Below are 18,777 nucleotides of genomic sequence, written 5' to 3'. Positions count from 1 at the left end.
CTGTAGTCGGCCAAGAAGATAATCAGGGAGGCCTCAGTACAGAACCTTAACATAATCGAGCCGGGATATAATCAATGCCTGGACTACTGTTTTCCTATGGGGGACTGGGAGTAGTGGGAGGAAGTTCCTCAAAATTTTTCGGTAGGCCAAATCATGTACCGGCCACTGCTTGGACCTGGGGCTTCATGGACATGTCCACGTCCATTTTTACCCCAAGGCTTTTAACGGTGGTAGCTGAACTTGCAGGGGGAGACATATTTTGTGGCCACCATTTGCGCCATTCCTCACCCAGGTTGTATCCAAAGAAAATAATTTCTGACTTTTCAGAGTTGCACAACAATTGGTTCTGTTTAAACCAGACAAACAATTGTGACAGGCAGATGTTTATCTCACTCCATTCAGGGCCATATCCTTTCCGCAGGTGAACAGTAACTGCGTGTCATTGGCGTAAGATATTACTTTAGCTCCGTATTGTTCTGCCAGAATTACCAAGGGGGCCATAAACACATTAAACAAAGTGGGGCTCAAGATAGATCCCTGTGGAACACCTACATTCAATGGGGAGATAGGGGCCAAAAAAAGAGGGGACCAAACTGTTTGCTGGCCACTTTCCAGGTAAGATGGAAACCAGCAGAGGACCGTGCCACCAATGCCACAGCCCTGGAGTCTGTGCAAAAGAAGAGCATGGGGCACGGTATCGAAAGCCACGGAGAGGTCCAGCAAGATCAATACGGCCTTGCCTCCTCTGTCAAGTGTAGTTTTGTTTTCCAGTAGGGCTGTTCCTGTACTGAAATTGGCTTGGAACCATGACTGGCTAGGATGCAGTACGTGATTGGCCTCAACAAAATCAGAAATGATCCTGTTTACATATATCTCCAGAACCTTGGATAAGAAAAGCAACAATGAAATTGGCCTGTAATTGCTGGCTACAAAAGGGTCGGTTGAAGATTTCTTTAAAAGCGGGATGATTTTCCCGTGTTTCCAGCTGTCAGTCATCAAGCTCTCTGACAGAGAGAGGTTCAAGATCAAGTTAACTGCTGTATTAATCACCTCTGCAAAAGATGCCAGTATTTTTGCGGGGCAGGGGTCTGAGGGGAAGCCTGATTTCAGCGCTTTCATTATCTTCAGCGAGTCGGCCAACGGGATGGGAGGGAATTGCAGGAGGGTTCATCCGGTATTGGATAAGACAGGGGGGACCAGCCCGTGTTGCCCTCCATAGCAAGGGGGTTTTCCCCAAGCAAAGCTTGAATGGTTGTAATTTTTTTATAAAAATATTGTGCGATGAGATTCGTCCAATCATTTGTAGGGGTAAAAACGCTATTAGTGGGGCAGGGGGAGGAGAAATCTTTAACAATTGTGAACAGTTCTTTACTGAAAGTTCACTGAGAGCCGGACAACAATAGCAGTGGAAATAAACCTGTACATTTCAGCCTGACTGTGTGCTACAGAGTTCATAGGGAGAGAATTGGGGGGAAGTGCGAGTGACAGGGGTGACTTCTATCTTGTAAATGATGCGCTTGTATTTTAAACCAAGGTCTAGTTAACATACATAAGAAAAACACACTTCTGCACATTATAAAGAATTTGTTTAAAAGCAACAGATTAAAAACCAAATGTTATTAAGGTTTTTCAGCATATAAAAACAGATAAAAACAGTATGCCATTAATTACCGCTTGTAGCATACATATTACATTGGTGGTACATTAGCAGTAGTGTCCATACAAGCATTCTATCGCCATCACCATCTGACAACACCTCCCATATTGCATAATACTTTAGATCACGTCTAGAGATGACAGTAAATAAGTTGTGATTGGGCTCCAAATGTCTCTTGGGCGTGACAGCAGTGGCAGTTCTTCAGCAAATATTTCCAACTGCTCCTTGCAATATGTCATATCAAGTAGTCATTGTTTGGGCTTAGGCACTGATCTCTTGCCCCTGTGCAGAGCCACTCTTTGTTTTGCCAGTAGCAATGCCACTGCCACAAATTTATGATGCGTGGGTTGCAGCTGCTTGACAAGGCCGAGCAAGCACATCTAGGGGGTACAATTGACTTGCTCTTTTACCATGGCTGAAAGGTCTGTCACCACCTGTACCCAGAACTGCCTAACTGTGCCACACAACCAGGCCAATTGTAGAAAGTCAACTTCCAGTGCCCCACAGCATCGATGTAGCAGAATGGCGTTGAGTGCAATAGGGTGTGCACCATCAGCCTCCACTGCTAAGTGTGGCGTGTATGCGTGAGGGCTGCACTAATAATGTGAAAATTGTGCCTGGGCACATAAGTAGTATAAATATAGGACGGGTGCATCAAAACCTCTTGGTTCGTATGGGAGTGTCATTGTGTCCCAGCTGATCCTAGGCTGCTTCTCCACCCAAGCCAATGTTATTGTGTGACCTGACAGTTCGGAAGAACTGCTGCATCAGCACTATGGAGACGTTAGTAAAAAGGTAAAGAAATCTGGGGAGCACCATCAGTTTCGTGATCACCACTCTGTCCGCCAGTGATAGCTACATTCTGGACCATCTAGTCACCTGCTCCTCTAGTTTCGACACCTCCTTCCCATAGTTCTCACAGAACACCAAGTATGGGTCTCTATGGATCCAGATCCCCAAATATTTGACTGAGACTGTACTACATTCCAGAGGAAAGTCCGGTAAGTGAGGTTGTGTGTGCATGGTCAGGAGAAATAGAACTGATTTTGCCCAGTTTATACTGAAGCCAAAGTACCATTCAAAATGAGTGTATTCTAGATGTATAGTTGCTAGAAGTAGTATGGGGTTACGAATGTACAACAACTTAGTCTCCACGTATAAGGAGACACCAATGGGTCTCAACCGAAAGTGCCGCACAGAGTTTGAAAGGCTCTGACAGTACATGCATGGTAAAGGTTCAAGGGTGAGTGCAAAGAAAAATGGGTATAGGGGGCAGCCCTGTTGTGTACCTCTGCACACAAGTAGTATCTCTGATGTGTGTCCATTGATATGCACTCTTGCCATTGGATTGGTGTGCAGCAGATGCGTCCATCTTAGAAAAGCCTCAGGAATGCCCATGTGGTCTAGGATTGTGAACATATACATCCATTCAATGGCCAGGACCAAATTTATCATCAGCTGTTGGAGCCTAGTGGTTAGTATTTTCACTAGTATTTTGGCATCTGTATTTATCAGCGATAGGACTAGTAATATTCAGGTTGCTTGTGGGCTTTAATAATATGATAATTAGGACTTCACGGAGAGGGTGGAGAGTACATTGCATGAAGATGGGGCACCAGTAGATCTGCATTTCTTTATAAAATTCTCCCTTCAGGCCATCCTGGCCCAGTGCTTTGCCATTGCAGAACAGGTGTATAGCCTTCTTCACTTCCTCCTCCATGATAGGTTGTACTAGATATTCTCGCTGACCTTGGAACAGCTATGTTAGGGCTACATCCTCCAGGTACTCAGCAATCTCTGCCCTTGTGAAGAACCCCTGGCAGTGTAGACACACACGTAGAAGTCTGAGAAGGTGGATAAAATAGTTGGTGTGCTATATCTATCTTCCTCCCAGGATCAGTAATTTTAACAATGTAGTTATGTGACCAGGTGTATTTCAAATGAGTGACCTGGCTGCAGCCTTGGTGGCCTCCCTCCCCATATGCTCTCGCCACATGATGCCGAGAGAGGTGTTGCAGTTCACCTTCCGCTGTATCGTTGTAGTTCGTAATTTGCTCTCTGATAGCAGTGAGGGTGCTAGGTCGGGGTGCAGCCTCATAGTTACACTCTAACGTCCTCAGTGTGTTTTCTATCTTATGCAATTGTGTATGTATGTCAAATAAGACACCAGCCTGTGTGCTTATGCTAACCCCCTCTGATTGTGACCATGAATGCCTCCCAAAGGGTATCTGCCCCCTCTAAAGACCCCTTCTGTTTTTAAAAAAATATTCTGCTATGGCTGATACATGTCCTCCAGGTCTTGGTCCAGCAGTGCTGTTAGCTGAAATCTCCTTCCAAATTGTGTTAGGATATGTGTGGGTATGGTCACTGAATTTGAAGCGTTCTCTAGATCTAGAGAATGTCCCTCTGATCGCAGCTGTACTGGATCGCTAGATGCGATTTTCACATGATTATCCAAATGTATATAAACTCTTCTAAACGTTGTAGATAATGTTCAAATAATTATTTATTCATGTAATGAAGAATTTTCCATTTCATTCCGTTTGAGAATTTCATCCTTATTGTTTGCCAAACAATTATTTCAAGCATCCCAATGCATTTCGGACTCTTAGTGAGTCCTTCATCAGGGAAAATCTGGACCAAAAAATAAAATAAAACATATATATATTCAACGAGGGTCCACAACCTGTGGGTTGTTTGGTGTTATTAGTTGATGAACATTATCTGTGCACCGGTTTCTTTTCGAGCTTTTTGCATAATCTGTGCCCCAGTGTTTAGAAATGGGCTGTTCTAAGTATTAGATAACGGAATTATCTCGTCACTGTGCTATTGAACGAACAGGTTTAAATCGGGTGAAATTGAACTTGAAAGAACATGCTCTGAAATATTAGAACAAATCCATGGTTAATATCGGGATTTGTGCTCTAAGTGCAGTGAAAAACGATGTAGTCGTCTCTATAAGTGATTTTAAAAAATCAGGGTGAAACTGAACGCTGGCACGTTTAAGATAGTCGACGTGCTTAAAAAAGCGAACGGAAATTTCAAAAGTCGGCGTGTTGTTAAAAGAATGGTACGGCATATGCGGCGATCTTAAGAGTAATGTCAATAAACATAACAATCTCTTACCTCCCGCGTGGGCAGTGATGTGCGGAATTAGTGTCCGTGAATCATTTTAAAATAAGATGGTGATTGGTCTGCGAAATAAATACAAAGTTCAAGCTGGTAACGGCGGGCTGTGCGTAGATCCGACACTGAGGATGGACTACACAACTGCTGAGAATCAGAAGTACGAACGGGCGCCATTTTAGCAGGGCGTAGAACTCATATAGGAAGGCCTTATTACAAGAGTGTAACATGCAGTGTGCAAATTAAAGGTGCATTTTTTAAGTGGTGCGATGTGAAATAGATCTATAGACAAATATAAAAAAGGTTAATGCATATGATGAGATTAAACAAGTAGCAAAATATTAGAGGCAAAACTAATGAGTCAGTTCTTCAACCATGCGCAAAATGTTAAAGATAAAATAACGAGACAGTTGTTCAACCATGTATCATAAGTAGCAAGCAAATTCCATCCGGTCATTCAGTCCTTTTGGTTTCATTGATTCCAGGTAATTAATCCAATGATTTTCTCTCTGTAGTAGAAATATGTTATTGTCTCTCCCTTGTTTTTTCTGGATGACTTCAAGAATGGTAAATTTCAGTTGTGCGATATTATGATGATGTTCATTAAAATGTGCGGCTATTGCTGATTTGATGTTGTTCAGACGAATGTTACTCTTATGTTCATGAATGCGAATTTTTATTTTCCTTTCAGTCTTGCCTACGTATACTAAACCACACGGGCATTTTAGTAGGTAGATGACATTGCTGATGTCACAGGTTGCTGTGACACGTAGTTGAATCGGGGTACCTCTCATAGGATGTGTAATTTTTGGACCTGTGATAAGGTTATTACAGTTACTGCAATTATGGCAAGGAATTGTGCCTTTGTATGTGGTTTTTGGAAGTTCATCTGGTGCGGTTTGTTTTAGCATTTCTTGAATATTCTTGCCTTAAGTGTATGCAAATCTCGGACCTTCTCCATAAATTCCATTGAAATCGGATTCTAATGACAAAATTGACCAATGCGATTTTATTAATTGTTTATAGTGATAGCTCATAGTGGAGTATTTAGATACAACCACCATGCGTGTTTTGTTTCTCTTAACTGTGGTTTGTAATAATTCAGTTCTTGATTTTTTGGTGGTTTCTGTCTGGGCTTGTTGTAAGATTTTCATGGGATATCCTCTTTCTCGAAATTGTTGGAGCATGTTGTCTGTTTGATTTTGTAAGTCAACTGGATCAGATACTATTCTTTTCAACCTTAATAGCTCTGAGAAGGGAAGATTATTTTTTAATGGAAGCTGGTGGAAACTTAGATAGTGTAGGATGTTGTTTCTGTCCATTGACTTTCTGAATATGGTGGTTTCCAGGGAGTTTCTGTGTTTCTTCAAAAGCACATCAAGGTACGCAATAGAGGTATTCTGAATGATAAAGGTAAATTGAATACGTTCGTTAATCAAATTGAGATTAGTCAATGCGGTTGTCAAGGATGTATGTGAACCTTTCCACAGTACAAAAATGTCATCGATGTAACATAAAAATATAACGGCATGTTTTTTCCAGCTGTCAAGAGATAGAATTAATTATTCTCGAATGTATGCATAAAAATATTCGCATACGAAGGTGCTGCGCAGTTGCCCATTGATGTACCAGTGAGCTGTAAATAGAATTCTTCATTCCATTCAAAATAACTTTGATATAGGGTGAAATTCAATAGTTCCATTAAAAACACTTGGAAGTCATGGTCTAGTTGAGAATGTAGAAGTGTTTCTTCTATAGCTTCTGTGCCTAAATTGTGCGGTATAGAGGTGTAATGTGACTTGACGTCAATCGTGCACATCCAGATTTCTTCGTCTTCCGGTAGTTGGATTAGATTGATTTTGTTTCGGAAGTCTGTTGTGTCTCGGATGTAGGTGTTTATTTTGACGACAAATTGTTGTAGATGTGGATCTTTGAACTTTCCCACAGGTTCATGAATGCTTCCTTTGGTGGAAACAATAGGGCAGAAGGGTGGATTTCTGAGGTTCTTGTGTATTTTTGGAATCATGTATAGGGTAAGGGTGGGCGGAATTTGCAAAATTGCCTTTTGCAAAATTTCACGAAACGGCAAAAAATCTCTGCGAACACTCAAAGTTTCGCGTGTTCGCAGAGATTTTGGGCTGAATAATGCGGTACTGAATTTGACTTTCAACTCGGGCGCCTGCTTTATTTATATCTGTAAGTGCTTCCTGTTGAGGTTTAATTTTTGTGACAGGAGCATCGTGCCAAAAGGAATCCTGCCCTGCATTTTTATCCAAGAAGATGCCACCGTTTTGTGCAGTACCTCTACTCAACTGGAGTACTTTCTACTGGCTAATCAGCAAGTGCTACCTCGGTGGGTAAATGTATAGTGCTTTTCCTACACTACAGCTGCGTAAAGGGCCAGAAGAGTTGTCTCCAGCGACCATGTGTGTCTGTAACTTTTGTCACCGTGCCGATGGGCGCCGGGGTCCCTTGAGTGAGCTGTCCATCATAGTGGGGAAAGGGCGGGAAGACGTTGCACACCGCTGGTGTGTGGGCTAGGGCCAAACGGGTGGGGCTTCTATGCATTTCACATGCCTCTTGTTTATAAAGGGTCAGAGTAGAGACCGACAAGAGCAGCAGATGAGGAGACAGAACCTCCTGGTGTCAGGAACTACACGGGGATTGCGCTCAAGAAACTCACGGATGCACAGACCTCCATCAAGGATTACAGCAAATTGTTGACAGTAGATATGAGGAGAAAACACACCTGGCTAGCCTCCACCGTGCTCACAAATCTTTTGTGCTGATTAATGCGTTACTGAATTTGACCTTCAACTCAGGCACCTGCTTTATTTAAATCTGAAAGTGCTTCCTTTTGAGGTTTAATGACAGGAGCATCGTGCCAGAATGAATCCTGCCCTGCATATTTCCGTTCCGCCGCGGATCACGGAAGTTTTGACATTTTCGCCTTCCGCGTGGAACGCGAAAATGTTGAAATTTCGCTATTTCAGTGAGCGAAATTGAAATTGTCGCCCACCCTTAGTATAGGGTCGGTGTTCTGGGATGGGTCTGCATTAAGAATTTTTTTGTTTTGTCATTAATGATTCCTTATTCTGTGGCCTTGATTAATATGTCGTTGAGAAATTTTAGAAATTTGTTCTGTCGGATTGAATGTCAGTTTGCTGTAGGTTTCTGTGTCATTAACGTGTTTGTTAACTTCTGTATTGTAAAAGTTAGTATCCATCACAACAAGAGCACCGCCTTTGTCTGCTCTTTGGCAAATTATAGCTTGATTATTAGCCACATTTTTTAATATGTTACGTTCTTTAGAGGTTAGGTTCATCAGTTTAGATGGTCTTCTGAAGTTGAGTTTGTTGATATCGTTCTTTACAAGATTCTCAAAAGAGTCGAGACTTTTATGGCTTGTAGGGGCTTGATATGTGCTCTTGGTTTTAAGACCTTTGAGTAGTTTGTCTTTTGTTGCAATCTTGGGGTTGAACAATGTTTTCAAAATAATGTCGTAGCCGTAGGTTGCGCAGAAGTTTGAATACCCTGATTTCAAGTTCTAATTTGTTGGTGTGAAAGGTGGGTACGAACGATGTACCTTTTTGTAGAGCTTGTAATTCTACATGATTGAGTTTATACAATGAGATGTTGATCACTAGATTTTTATCGTATAGGGTCTCTTCTCCTTGTTTCGCCTGCCCGTTATTATTGGTGTTTTTTAGGCTGTTTTCTCCTTTTCTGTATCTTTTGCCCCTCCAGGGTCGTTGTTTTCTTTTTGGCCTTCCTCTAAAAAAGAGACGCCAACTATGGGTTAAATGATAGATGAGGTAGAAGGTTGTTCAGATGGGGATGTGTTTTTTTTCCCTCTGGATTCTTCCTCAGATGAGGAGGTTTCAGTTTCTGTGTTTTTATTGTATGGTTTTGATTAATGCCTTCTGGTGTATACTTCTGCCCATGAATACACCTCTCCCATCTTATAATCAATGGTGTCTCTTTTATATTTGCGGATCTTTCGTTCATTAATTTCTTGTGCATATTTGTAGAGTTGTCTATTACTGTCTTCAAGAGTTTTTGCCAATCTTCAGTTTCCATTACATTTTGTAGGTCTGTTTTTGTTTGTGTATTTTCTCTGTTGAGGTCTTCCAGAATTTTGGATAATTCTTCAATTATGAGCAGGATAAGGCCTAGCGAGCACTTGTTGAGTATCGCGTACCATCTTTCTACAAATTTTGGATTGTTCTTACATAATAAAGGTTTTAAAGGAATCCGGAGGCCTCTCGGAATTCGTTGCACTCGATGATACTTGATCAGAGTACTTGCGTGTAGACGCTGATTGATTTCTCTTTTAGTGAGATACAATAGTTGTTTGATGTTGTTTTCTTTGTTTCTTGCATTCGTTATTGGTGTGGTATCCTCACTGATAAGTGCATACATTTTGGATGCGTCGTCATCTCTGAAAGCAAATGTGTCCGCTCTTAGGTCTGTAAGTTGTGATATATCTTCATAAGCCATTGTTCCTTCGGTTCTGAAGTATGCGTGCTGTGTTCGAGTTGATCAGACCAAGTTAGATGAAATTGAGGAGATTGAACACACACTGCTGGGTTGTTTTAAATGTTGAAAAGGCTGTAGCGTGCCACGGAGGTCTCACTCTCTGACCAGGGAGTGTTTAGAGAATAACTGAATTTGAACCGTTCTCTAGATTTAGAGAATGTCCCTCTGGGCACAGCTGTAGTGGATCGCTAGACGCGATTTTCACATGATTATCCAAATGTATATAAACTCTTCTAAACGTTGTAGATAATGTTGAAATAATTATTTATTCATGTAATTAAGAAATTTTCATTTCATTCTGTTTGAGAATTTCATCCTTATTGTTTGCCAAACAATTATTTCAAGCATCCCAATGCATTTTGGACTCTTATGAGTCCTTCATCAGGGGAAATCTGGACAAAAAAATAAAATAAAACATATATATATTCAGCGAGGGTCCACAACCTGTGGGTTGTTAGGTGTTATTAGTTGATGAACATTATCTGTGTACCGGTTTCTTTTCGAGCTTTTCGCATAATCTGTGCCCCAGTGTTTGGAAATGGGCTGTTCTAAGTATTAGATAATGGAATTATCTCATCACTGTGCTATTAAACGAACAGGTTTAAATCGGGGGAAATTGAACTTGAAAGAACATGCTCTGAAATATTAGAACAAATCCATGGTTAATATCGGGATTTGTACTCAAAGTGCAGTGAAAAACGGTGTTGTCCGCTCTGTAAGTGATTTTCAAAAATCAGCGTGAAACTGAACGCTGGTGCGTTTAAGTTAGTCGATGTGCTTAAAAAAGCGAACGGAAATATCAAAAGTCGGCGTGTTGTTAAAAGAATGGTACGGCATATGCGGCGATCTTAAAAGTAATGTCAATAAACATAACAATCTCTTACATCCCGCGTGGGCGGTAATGCGCGGAATTAGTGTCCGTGAATCGTTTTAAAATAAGATGGTGATTTGTCTGCGAAATAAATACAAAGTGCAGGCTGGGAACGGCGGGCTGTGCGTAGATCCGACACTGAGGACGGGCTACACAACTGCTGAGAATCAGAAGTACGAACGGGCGCCATTTTAGCAGGGCATAGAACTCATATAGGAAGGCCTTATTACAAGAGTGTAACATGCAGTGTGCAAATTAAAAGTGCATTTTTTAAGTGGTGCGATGTGAAATCGATCTATAGACAAATATAAAAAAGGTTAATGCAGATGATGAGATTAAGCAAGTAGCAAAATATTAGAGGCGAAACTAACGAGTCAGTTCTTCAACCATGCACAAAATGTTAAAGATAAAATAACGAGACAGTTCTTTCACCATGTAGCATAAGTAGCATGCGAATTCCAACCGGTCATTCAGTCCTTTTGGTTTCATTGATTCCAGGTAATTTATCCAATGATTCTCTCTCTGTAGCAGAAATTTGTTATTGTCTCTACCTTGTTTTTTCTCGATGATTTCAAGAATGGTAAATTTCAGTTGTGCGATATTGTGATGATTTTCATTAAAATATGCGGCGTTTGCTGATTTGGTGTTGTTCAGAAGAATGTTACTCTCATGTTCATGAATGCGAATTTTTATTTTCCTTTCAGTCTTGCCTATGTATACTAAACTACACGGGCATTTTAGTAGGTAGATGACATTGCTGGTGTCACAGGTTGCTGTGACACGTAGTTGAATCGGGGTACCTCTCATAAGATGTGTCATTTTTGGACCTGTGATAAGGTTATTACAGTTGCTGCAATTATGGCAAGGAATTGTGCCTTTGTATGTGGTTTTTGGAAGTTTATCTGGTGCGGTTTGTTTTAGCATTTCTTGAATATTCTTGCCACTAGTGTATGCAAATCTCGGAGCTTCACCACAAATTCCATTGAAATCAGGTTCTAATGACAAAATTGACCAATGCGATTTTATTGATTGTTTATAGTGATAGCTCATATCTGGTCAGAGAGTGAGACCTCCGAGGCACGCTACAGCCTTTTCAACATTTAAAACAACCCTGCAGTTCGTGTTCAATCTCCTCAATTTCATCTAACTGGCTATGGACACTGTCTATTTAGCCAGTGCATGATCCGACAATGTCTTGGCAAGATGTTGGATATCTACTGCCCAGGTATTCACTTGCCAGGTCACTAGCCAGTAATCCAGTTGGGACCACGAGCCAAGGACAAACGACGTGAATGTGCATTCCTGATTGCCGTGGTTTCTGCATCTCCACATGTCCATGGTCCGTATTCCTCCATGCCCTCACATAGGACTCTAGTGGCGTGTCTGTCATGGAAGTTGGTTCATTCCTATTGATCTTGCAGCAAGTCAAAATATGTATTAAGGTATCCATAGGATGGCGGATGGTTGCATGGAGTGCAGTGTGTTCCAAAACTAATTGTAAAATTCGGGGTTGTCAGTGTTTGGTCTGAATGTGTTCACTAGGGTCACCATTGTGCCACACATGCTACCCTGTATTATTGCATATCTGCCTTGATCGTTAGCCTCAGTGTGAGTGACAGTGAAGGGCACTCGTCTTTTTTATTAATATCATCATGCTCCTAGAGTAAGAGGAAAAAGAATAGGCAAGTTGCCAGCCAACAAGCGCCCACTGTGTGCTCTGTGTGCCATGTCAGGTGTGTCTCTTAAAGGAGGACAACTTGAATTAGGTGTCTATCTAAGTAGGTTGGCACTTGGCGTGTTTTACGGGGGTTGTTAAGCCCTCAAACATTCCAGGTTAGAAGAGTTATATATGTCCAGGTGGTTGGGCCATAATAACATGGTGTATATGCGAAAAATTCTGTACTGCATGTTGAGCACTATGTGGCAATATAGATATTGGCGGTTAACAATGGTGCATCTGTGGCAACAGAAACAAAAAGCATTAACTCCTCCCCCTTCCGCCTCAGAATCCCAATCATGCCAAAGGCATCCCTAAAACCTAGAAACAACAATCATACAATCATAAACATAAGACGACATGCACCAGCATGTGGGTTGTACCCTCTTAGGGATGACCAGAGTCCCAGAAAGCCTCCAGATGGACGGGGGTGGCTGGGACACACATTAGTTACCAGCTATTAAGGTCTCCTTTATTGGAGCATTGAACCAGGCAGAAATAGGAAAAGCTCTGAGCCAGGGGTTAGGCCGGTAACAGACTAATTTAGAGGTGATGCAAAGTATTTCATCCGGGCACGCAGGGGTGATACACCATTGTCCCCACATTCACCAGCCCCGTGTGGATCTCCATGTTACATTTGTAGGCTCAATGGCTCAGTCATTTCTTGAGCAAGTGAGATCTCGTGGTGTAGAAGGTATTACAGGACAATGGACACCTATTGTGTCCGTGTTCTCATGTACTTAATTGCTCTCATTGACAATCTCAGATTCTGGTTGCTTATGGCGGCACTGGGAATGTTTTTAAATGCATTCCATCACTGCTTTTGTCTATGTGGAAGTGGGCTGGGAAGAGCATCTCATTGGGTATTTCTTCTTTTTGGAGATTCTTTTTCATAGGTAAGAATTTCTTTTCATGCGACAGCTGGAGCACTGTATCACGATTCCCATAGTTTAATTGCTTGGCTATTATGGGGCGTGAAGGGGCCCCAAGGGACCACCTCGGATCTAGGGATCTGTGTGCCCTCTCTGCCACCAACAAGTGTGACAAGTTGTCAGAACCAAAGATGTCTTTTACCATGGTTTCTACGTAAAGTTCCATCTTGCTGGTGTTGGTGCCTGTTTCATCGCCAGAGCTTTATCCTTGGTCAGGCATTTCATGTTCATTGAGTGAATGTCATTTTCTGTCACTGAGAGGTGCCGTTCTGCCGTTGCTATTTACACCATGTGTTTATCCTGCTTGGTGGTCAGGCTATCAATGCACAAATTCAGGGTATCTATCTTACCATCAATAGATTGCCATCTCTGCTGCATGGTCAGTAGCGTGGTTTCAAGAGTCAATGTGCTCTGATCAGGCATGTCCAATTCTTTGATCCTTGATCACAGTCTGTGGGTTTCTGGTGTTACTTCGTGCCTCAAATGTGAGCCACATCTGGGTCTGTACACTTTCCCCTTTGGGAGCAGCAGGGGCTGAGCAGCAGCCATGGGAGCAATCCCTGGACTCCCTCTTGCAGGACCCCCAGCCACAAGGCGCTGCAGTGTTGCAAGGCACTATCTGCGCCACTCACCCCTAATGGTCCCACAGCACACCATGGATCTTAGTGTGCCATAGCGGCCACACCAGCACTTCAAGTATGTAACGGCCTGGGTGGCAGATACATTTATTTTTTATTTATTTTTTTTAATTTTTCCAAAACCTTTATTCAGTCTGAGATAAGCAGTACACAACCCCTGTGCCTACAACCAGCAACTGGCCGGCAGCGTAATATACAAACTGGATGATGGTGAAGTACACAGCTGTCCGCCTACAACCCCTCCAGGGGCCGGCAGCGTTACAGTAAACATTAATGCAATAGTATGATATTCAATGGGGCTGCAACATACTTTACGTCATGTGGTTTGTATTTGTCATTAAACCTTATAAACCAGTACAATTTGTGCATAGGTTGAATCCGTATAGTGTAGTGGCCTCTTATGCCATACCTGAGGAATATAGTAGATCATGGTCACAGTGGTACCTGCTTAGTTGTCGATAGAAACATGAGGGATGGCCACAGTCCCGTCGCCCTCCTGCACCAACGAAGTGGGGCATGCCAGCTCTCGGAGGGACCACCATTTATCAACGGGAGCGCCGGCCTGCCGGTCAAGAGTGAGACCCAGGACATCCCCTACCCAACCGAGTCTCTACCTCCCACCGCTCAAGTAGTGCGATCCAGTGGAAGCAGCAGCGTAGAATCCGAGCAATCGGGTAAGTGAAGGTTTGCTATGTCTGCGGGTGTGATAATAGATATGTCGTAAGGGGACTCCAAATATCCACCGGTCTGGACGCTGTAGGCAGTAGCTCAGCATAGCAGAGCAGTGTATCTTGGCAGTGCACCATGTTTTCGATCCAGTCTTTGTATTTAGGAGCCCTGCCCCTCCCCCACCTGCAGGCGATTAGCCTCTTCGCAATGAGGAAAGCAACGGTGGCAAACCGACGAACCGGTTTCTTGATGGTTTTCGTGTAACCCAGAAGTGCCTGCACCGGAGATGGTGTCAGTGAGACTCCTATCATTTCCGAAATACCTGAATATATCTGTCGCCAATAGTCGGCTATTTCCCAGCAACCCCAAGCCATGTGCAAAAAGTCTGCCGCTGGTGTGCGGCAGCGCCAACAGAGATCATCCCCTCGGAGGCCCACCCTACACATGTGAGCTGGAGTACAATAAAGCCGATGCAGGAACTTATAGTGGATAACCCTGAATCGACTACTGGAGGAGATCTGTGCGGTCTGTAGACAACAATAACTCCAAAGTTCGTCGTCTATGGGTATTCCTAAGTCAGCCTCCCATTTAGTACGTGCCCTGCAGATTCCCGGGTCTGACACCGTGCGTAGAGAATGATATAGATTGGAGACCGCGTGTGCCGGAGTGGCAGCTTTGAGCAGCTGATGTAAAGGTTCTAAAGTGGGTGGTTCTTCAGGAAATCCCTTGGTCAGCGAACGCACACCGCTACGCAGACGAATGTAAAGAAATGTATCCATGGGAGTAGGTGTGAGGTCTGCTAGCATGTGCGTCTGAGACCGAAATCGTCCGTTCTGATATAGGTCTCCCCACGTCTTAATGTTGAGTTTGGCCATAAATTTCTTAAATAATTGTTCCTGCAGAATGGGTAGCAGGGGATGGTATGCCAGGGGCAACAGAGGAGAATACAGCAGTGTTATACGGGCTTTTTTTGCTATCTTTCGCCACGCGAGGGCTGAGCTGGAGACTGTGGTGTGGTGTGCAGCCCTAGCCTCCGGCGCACTAAATATGGCCCCCTCCAATGGGATGGGATCTGCTAACCAATGTTCCACCGCTATATGTGGCATAAAGGGAGTGGGGTGGATCCAATGGTGAACATAGTGGGCCTGAGCGCTGTAGTAGTAAAGTTCGAGCTCCGGTAAATCAAAGCCCCCCTGCGCAAATGGACGAGTCAAGATGTCCCAGCTCAGGCGCGGCCGCTTCCCTCCCCACACCAGCCGGATGAGCTCGGAGCGCAGAAGGCGGAAGAAGGACCTGCCCGGGTAATATGGGATATTTAAGAAGAGGTAAAGTAGCTTGGGAAGGATCACCATCTTAATGAGAGATGCCCGTCCTGCGAAAGAGAGAGGCAGCGTGATCCATCTGGTCACGCAAGTTTGGATATGGTCAAATGTGCGGCCATAATTCATCCGCATCAATTCTTCCTGATCTCGAGAGAGTAGTATGCCCAGGTACCGGACCTCATCCTCACACGATCTCAGGGGGTAATCGAGTTGAAACGGCTGGGCGGCCGCGGTGAGCGGGAATATAGTGGATTTACCCCAATTAATGTGTATACCTGACATGCCAGCAAACCGAATGAATTCCCTCAAGATAGGGTTAAGGTTAGCAGCAGGGTCGCGGATGTACAGCGTGATGTCGTCCACATACAATGATATAAGCACTTCCCTCTGAAGACATCGCAGAGCCTTGTCCCGGTGATGCTGTCGGAGACGAGCAGCAAGCGGTTCCATCGCTATGGCGAACAGCAATGGAGAGAGGGGGCACCCCTGACGAGTCCCCCTCGATACATCAAAGGCCTCAGAAATCCGACCGTTCACCCCCACCCGAGCCACCGGCCTTCGGTAAAGGACACCGATCCATTGCGTGAATCCTATCGGCATCCCCATGTTCCGCAGGATACATTGGAGATAGTCCCACTCTAGGGAGTCAAACGCCTTGGTGGCGTCCAGTAGGACAGCCGCTAGAGGCAAGTTAGGGTCCACATTGTCCACTATAGAGAAAAGGGTCCGGAGGTTGTGGGAGGTGGCTCTGCCGGGGACAAATCCCACTTGGTCTGACAGTACCAGGCCCCCCAGTATCAGCCGCAAGCGATTGGCCAGCACTTTGGCCAAAATTTTTGCATCACAATTGATTAGTGAAAGGGGACGGTAAGAGTCGCAGTATTGAGGCGGTTTCCCGGGTTTTAGAAGCGAGGTAATTAGAGCTTCCTGCATAGAGGGGGGAAGTGTGCCGGACTCATGAGCCTCCATATAAACCTCACGAAGCACCGGCGCAAGTAGATCCACGTATGCCTTGTAGAAGTCCATAGGCAAGCCGTCCAGGCCAGGGGCCTTCCCGGGTGTCATCTGACTGATAGCGTCCCTAATTTCATCCAGGCCTATGGGTTCAGCCAAGAACTCCCGGTGACGATCTGAAAGCCAACCCAGCGTCAGCTCCCTCAAGTATTCGTCCACATCCAGTGCACCCACTCTAGTAGTTGAATAAAGGGCCGAATAATGGGCAGTGAAGGCAGCCAGAAGCGAGTCCGTGTCTCGCAGAGGTACCCCGTCGTCTCCCTCCAGCTCCAAAACGAAATTTGAGCCTCGTGGGGGCCGAACTATTCCCGCTAGAAACTTCCCGGGCCGCTCTCCTTCCCCATAAGCCCTCGCCCTGAAGTATTTTCCCCTGAATTTGACCTCTCTCTCGGCGGTGGAGGTGTAGTCTGATAGAGCCTTCCGGTATTGTGCCTGTGTATCCGAGTCGGTGGCATAGTCAGGTCGGGTTTCTAGCGTGTGTAATGTAGTTTCCAATGTGTGCAATGTGTCACGTAAAGTTTTCAGCACTCCGGAGCTCTTTGAGATGCAGATACCCCGCACTGTGACCTTTAGCGCCTCCCACAGAGTAGCAACTCGCTCCACCGAACCCTTGTTATGAGTAAGGAAGTCGGCAATCTCCTGACCTAGTTCAGAGCGGAATAATTCGTCGAGTAAGATTTTGGGTTGGAGTCGCCAGGAGGGTGGCCCTCCCATTATATCAGGTAAGCGGAGCTTAGCCAACACCGGGGAGTGGTCAGAAAACGTGCGACCCACGTGTTGGACCGCGACTAGTGAGGGTGCCACACCTCTAGACACTAAAATGTAATCCAGTCTGGCCCACGTGGCATGAGCGGTATTCCAGTGTGTACCCTCCTTCTGAGTCGGATGTAAGTGGCGCCAGGCATCTACGATGTCCTGAGCGTCGCAAATGTCACGTAAGTATCTGTGTGTGTTGGTGTAGTGTTGGGCAGAGGGGTTGGACCTATCCAAAGCGGGATTAAGCACAGCATTAAAATCACCCCCCCAGATAAGATGTGTTGATCCCACCTCCCTGATCTTGTTCCAGAGAGCAATAAAGCTGCTCGGGTCATCACAATTAGGGCCATATGAGCAGGCCAAGGTGACAGTTTCAACTCCCATCCTACCCCAAGCCATGCAATACCGTCCCTCCCGGTCTACAGCGTCACCCAGGGGAGTGTACGGGACATTTCTTTTTATCAGGATAGCAGTGCCTCTCGCATAGGACGAGTAGGAAGCAAAGGCAGAGTGCACTGCCCACCTGGTGGCAAAGGAACCCCTGCGTCGGGGATCCATATGGGTCTCCTGCAAGAAGACAACCTGGGCCCCCAGCCTGTCAAGGGCTCCCAGAATTTGTCTCCGCTTTCTAGGGTCTCCCAGCCCCCTTACATTCCAGGTGACAGCGGAGAGCAGTCCCCCCCCTTTGATATCAAGGTTTGCGGCGTGACTCATGTCTGCAGATAGGTGAAGAACAGGTCAGGGGGCGCACTGTGCCGTCCCCTCTTTGGTGCCAGTGTGCCGTTAAGGTGTCGAACGGCGTAACAACACTATGCAGAGTAACATTATCAGTATTTACTTCAAACCAAACAAGAACAACCCCTTGAAATCCTCCCCGCCCACCCACTCCGACATCCCCAACCCGTCGGGCATCTCCCCCACCCCACTTAATCCCACAACATCGAATCATATCCTACTGGGGAATACCCAATTGGGGGACACAAGGGCTCCGGACCTGCCTCCAACTCCCCCGGTATTGCACCCGCTGTCCGCAAGAGGTAGTAGCCTGCGGAAAACGCGGGAGGGGGAGGTAGGTGCCAGGGCAAAAACAGGTGTAGTACGCATCCAGGAAACCATGAGATAATTAAAGCTCAACAGTTTGTAGCCCATCGAGTCCAGGCTAGAGCATAGAGCAGCAAACATAGCGAGCGCCCGGGCCTAAACCCCAGGCGGGAGCAGAACATAACTTCAGCATAATGAGGAACCAGAGCAGCAGGCGCGAAGATCACGATCAGTCAAGAGCAGAAGTGGGCGAATGAGAGCCAGCCCTCTCCGACGGGGACCCAGCAGCTCCGCGGGCCCGCCTGTGGTCTTTCATAAAGAGTTCCACCTGAGAAGGGTCCTGAAAAATGTGGGGCTTGCCCTGATGGAACACCCTGAGACGAGCCGGGTACAACATGGAGTATTGGATTCCGCTTTGCATGAGTCGTTTCTTGACCGGTCCAAATTTACGGCGCACCTCCTGCACCGATCGTGTGAAATCCGGAAAGAAGGAAA

The sequence above is a fragment of the Triturus cristatus genome, chromosome 5_1 (genome assembly GCF_964204655.1).
Source record: "Triturus cristatus chromosome 5_1, aTriCri1.1, whole genome shotgun sequence".
NCBI lineage: Eukaryota > Metazoa > Chordata > Amphibia > Caudata > Salamandridae > Triturus > Triturus cristatus.
The sequence above is the reverse complement of the archived record's forward strand: the minus strand, read 5'-3'. Positions refer to the sequence as shown.